Source organism: Eupeodes corollae, chromosome 1 (genome assembly GCF_945859685.1).
Source record: "Eupeodes corollae chromosome 1, idEupCoro1.1, whole genome shotgun sequence".
Taxonomy (NCBI): domain Eukaryota; kingdom Metazoa; phylum Arthropoda; class Insecta; order Diptera; family Syrphidae; genus Eupeodes; species Eupeodes corollae.
The window spans coordinates 195176212-195181298 of record NC_079147.1 but is presented as its reverse complement, the minus strand read 5'-3'; the positions used below and the strand labels follow the sequence as shown (position 1 = coordinate 195181298).

General features: G+C 37.3%; 1 long non-coding RNA gene across 1 annotated transcript; it reads left to right on the top strand.

Moving 5' to 3' along the window:
- The first annotated feature begins 4318 nt into the window (after nucleotides 1-4318).
- Nucleotides 4319-4871, top strand: LOC129943295 (uncharacterized). The gene is made up of 2 exons (XR_008781199.1): nucleotides 4319-4496; nucleotides 4567-4871. It is a non-coding gene; the product is annotated as an uncharacterized LOC129943295 (long non-coding RNA).
- The last annotated feature ends 216 nt before the right edge of the window (nucleotides 4872-5087 follow it).

Sequence of the window (5087 nt, the reverse complement as noted above, 5' to 3'; positions counted from 1 at the left end):
TAGTCAAGAACTTCGTCTACCTAGGCTCCGCTATAAACGCAGAAAACAGCACCAGCACTGATATCAAACGCAGAATAACTCTTGCCAACCGCTGTTTCTTTGGGCTTAAAAGCAATTAAGTGGCAAAGCCCTCTCTCGAAGGACCAAAGTGTCGCCATATAAGACCCCCATCACCCCCGTCCTGCTTTAGGTTTAAATTCCTGGAACTCGTAGTCAATTTCATCTCATTTTTCTCATGCACATACATAAATAGTGAAAGGCTTTCCTTACTTGTTTCTTCTTTCAAAATGTTTTATCCTTTAAATCCAAATGCTTTTAAGTTTTGAAATGAATTTGCATTAAATGCTCATGTCTATTATTTTAGTATAAAAGCTTTGAATCTGTCGAGAATTCTATCCCAATTTATTTTTCTAACTTACTACCTAAACTATGTACCTTTGTAAATACATCTACATATTTATAGAAATTTAAAAAAACAAACATTTTGCTCTCTCGAATTTTTAAGTTTTGTTGACTCCTGTTTTATCAAAATATTTTTAAAAGTTCAAGAAAAACAGTAATATTTTAAAACCTGTCTTCTAAAATCAGTTCCATTCTAAAGGGTGATTTTTTAAAAGCTATAGAAAAGTTAAAAAAAACAACATAAAATTCAATTCATGTTTGTATGTCCACATAATTTTATGTTTGAGGATTAGTTCATGCGAATGTTGACGTTGACTGCGCCTCAAATGGTCCATCCGCTTAGTCCAATTGGCATTCTCTTTCCAACATTTCAGCCGGTATCTCTCGAATAAATGCTTCAAGGTTGTCTTCCAATGTGTCAATTGCAGCGGGCTTGTCTTTATAGACATGAGCTTTAACATAGCCCCACAAAAAATAGTCTAAAAGCGTTAAATCGCACGATCTAGGCGGCCAATTGACCGGTCAAGAACGTGAAATTAAATGTTCACCCAACTTGCCTCTCAATAAGTCCATTGTTGCGCGTGCTGTGTGACATGTGACACCTCTTGTCATGCAAGTCAAGTTCTTGCATTTTGGTAAAAAAAAAGTTGGATATCATCACATGGTAGCTCTCACCATTCACAGTAACGTTACGATTAGCATCATCTTTAAAAAAGAACGGTCCAATGATGCCACCAGCTCATAAACCGCACCAAACTGTGACTTTTTCTGGATGCATTGGTAGCTCTTGCAATGCTTCTGGTTGATATTCACTCCAAAATCGACAATTTATTTACGTACCCATTGAGTCAAAAATGAACTTCGTCGCTGAACACAATTTTTCAGTAAAAAAGTGGATCTTCGGCCAACTTTCCAAGAGTCCATTTACTAAAAAATGTACGTTGCAGTAGGTTGTTCGGCTTCAATCCTTGCACTAGCTGTATTTTAAAAGACTTCACGACATGAGACATTTCATGGCTAAATTATAGACCAAACTGAAGAAGTTGACAAAATGATAATAGCTAAAAAAATCACCCTTTTGAAGTAAGCAGACTGAAAATTATACTAATAACATAGACGCCCGGAAATTTCGTCAGAAGAAAATACACAAAAAAATCCAGAAAATTCTTCACATCGAATTCTGTTTCATTTTCCTATGAAAAAATATGAAATTTTTCTATAAAACTTTCTGATTTTCTGGCTTATCCTTAGAAAAAACTACCTTTCAACATTTCTGCTTAAAAAAAATTAAGAGGCAATTTGATGAAAATCTATAGGTAAGTTTTTGAGATACTTTAAATTGTCGATTTTTGACCAACAAATTTGTATGGGGACTACTATTTTTGTTCGCCTTAAAAAAATTAAAACTTAATTTTCTAAGTTAGAGCTCAATCAACCCATTCACATTTTTTAACAATTCTTAGTTTTACCAGAACAGTTTTCTTAACGTGATATTTCACGAAGCGATGTCCACAAATGTTTAAAACCTTTGACAATTTTCTTTCGGACTAAGTCGAAGACAAGGTCTATGTCAATTTTTCACAATCGTTTCAAGTCCTTAAATATGGAAACCGTGAAGTTTTTTTCATTTGGTCGATATTGTTCATCATTGACACAATTTTTATTGCCATTTATTCAAAACGTTTTTGAGGGATTTGACTTGGCGTTTTTAATAAAAAAAGACAGCTCTCTAAAAGTACTGATGAGCGCTAGGAAAAGACACCTCGGTGGTCCTAGGTTTAACGAAAGCAAAATCCCTATGTGCACCTACTCGCGGTATAGAATGGGTGACGCTAACGCACAAGGGGACCGAATGGCTGCCGGTATAAGCAAACAAACCAGCATTGCTGGTCAGGGCACGATCTCGTCCTTGGGTAGTACTAAAAGCTCCCTAAAAGCGTAGGAACTGCATATGGCGGTCAACGTTAGGCTATCCTTTAAGGCCAAGGGCAACAGCAAGCAGCGTCTGTACTCCTAGTGGGCGGCTGCAAAAGGCGTCTGTTTCCCATAGTGGGCGGCCTATATCTATATGCATTCGACCATCCAAAAGGCGTAGTGTGCCTGTCGAATCGAAGGCTTGTGTGTATAATGTAGTAAACATGTTATACAGGTACAGTAACCGCAACAGGGAAAACACTTAATATTTTTTTTTTAATGAAATATGACAACGAACGGTAATAATTCCCCAAGAGGTAACCAAGCTTTGGTAAATCCTTCTATAGTCACTCCAACAGTCCAAGACTCAACGGTGTGGACATTATGTTGACTAAAGAAGCTACCAAAAGTCTTATATCCTGGAAACCGATTTCGGCGAGGCTTATGACGGCGAGGTTTATCTCAAATATCAGAAAAGCCACTATTATTCAATGCTACGCTCTAACGAATGAGGCTCAGCGCACGAAAAGACATCTTTATATACTCATCTGAATTCGGAGTACAACGGTATTCCAGGGGGCGATATCATTATCATCATAGGGACTTTAAAGCCAAAACATGTTCTGATAACGTAGGTCCCAAACGAGTTATGGGTAAGCAAGGCTTAGGTAAACGTAACGAAAATGGTGATATGCTTGTCGACTTCTGCAACGCTCGTCAACTTGTGATTGGGTGTTCTTTATTTCCACACAAGATCTGCCACAAAATCACTTGGGAATCTCCTGATGGTCGAACCAAAAATCAAACCGATCACTTCATTATACAGCAGAAATGGAGGAAGTCACTTTGCGATGTTCGTAACGAAAGAAAGGCTTGTCAGGTAGTGACAATCACTTGCAACTGGGTTTACTTCGCTTACGAACAGCTGCTGTACAGCGTAGCTCAGAGTGTATAGCAAGAAGACCAAGATTCAGCACAAGCGTTCTAAATGACCCTAATGTACGTCGTAATTTCGTCATCACACTCGGCGACAAAGCATCGAACATAAAAAAATTAGAATCAATTCATAAAGTGATGCTCAGCGGAAATTAATTTTACGAAACGAGTATAGAGCATCGCATAAGACAGTGCAGCGGTGTGTAAGACGTGACAAGAGGGCGAGGATGGACAAACTTGCGGAAAATACGGAACATGCTGCTTAAGTCCTCTCAAGGAAGCTGTATAAAATCACTAAGAACATTGTCGGACAGCGTAGAGCCTGAGGCAGCTTCCCGTATTTTGAATAAACTCGTGCGACTGTCTGGGAAAGTGAAACTTACCCAAGGGTCTAAAATGATGCACTTATTGTAAAGTTAAAGTTAATGGCAACTATTATTCTCGAGAAGATTAAAAACAGGATCGAGTCTATCCTTCGCAGCGGCCGATCGTGCGTCGACTACATCAACACGTTGCAAATCATATTCGAACAATCATCTGAGTACCAATCACCGCTTTACTTAATGTTTGTAGATTTTGAGAAGGCGTTTGATCGGGTCAATCGTGAATCAGACTACAAGCTTTCTTTAAATGTTATCTGCGCTCTATTCTGAAGATCCGGTGGCCGCATATCTAACGTTAAGCTGTGGAAAAGGACCTGACAGAAAAATTTGGAGGTAGACATCATGCAACGGAAATGGCGTTAGATCGGCCATACACTGAAGAAACCTGACGACAATGTAGCAAAATAATCCGTCCAATGGAATCCCCAAAGAAATAGACGCGTTGGAAGGCCAAAGAACACTTGGAGACCTTGGAGATCATCAGTTTTGAAGGAGATCGGTCTCAAGGCCACAACTGAGGTCAGTTGCGGTGAATTGGGATAGGTGGAAGGATCTTGTTGCTACCCTATGCTCCAGGAGGAATTAAAGCGCTGCTTTACTTGCAGCCGGACAACATTAATATAAGACACAGATTTAAACTTTGTTATGTATGAATGTACAAAAGATATGTAAGTATGTTCTTTGAAAAATAAAATTAATAAACTTTGCTTATAATGTCTTTCATAAAATCAAAATAACTTTATTTTATTTTTCAAAATCAAAATTAAAAATTTAAAAAAATAAAATAATAAAATTACAACAATGTGTGATTTTAACTGGAGTTGTTGTTATCCAAATGGAACTTGCTGTAGCCCATGTCGGGTAAGTAAAATAAATTAATTATAATACTTTAACTATCCATTTTATTACGTTAATTATTTCATGCTCTTAGTACGCTGAAAGATTTCAAAGAAAACGAAAAGCTGGAGAGATGTTAAGCACTATGGATTATCATAGAAGAAATGGTATTCAAGACCAAACTCCATGGCAAATATGTGTTAGAATTCCGACAAGATATTTGCATTTGTTCCCAGACTGTTACAGTAGACAACACTGCAGTTATTATTGTTGAAAACAAAATTTTTTTTAAATTTTAATAAAATGCAAAAAAAAAATATTTTGATAAAAGTTTAAATAAACATTTTTGAAAGGATTGTCTTAACTCACGACTGTGAATACGGGCAGTTTTTAGATTAAGTTGATTGCGTTTTTGAAGACTTATTTAATAAAATTATTTTTTTTCTTCTTTAGAAAAACCGAGGAATATGACAACGAGGTTATAATCGCCTGGAAATGGAAAACTCAGCAGATGAGCAAACATAAATCTAAACATACTTACTTACTTAAGGTGGTGCTACAGTCCGGGCGAACCTGAGCCTCAACTAACATGCGTCTCCAGCCAGCTCGGTCCAG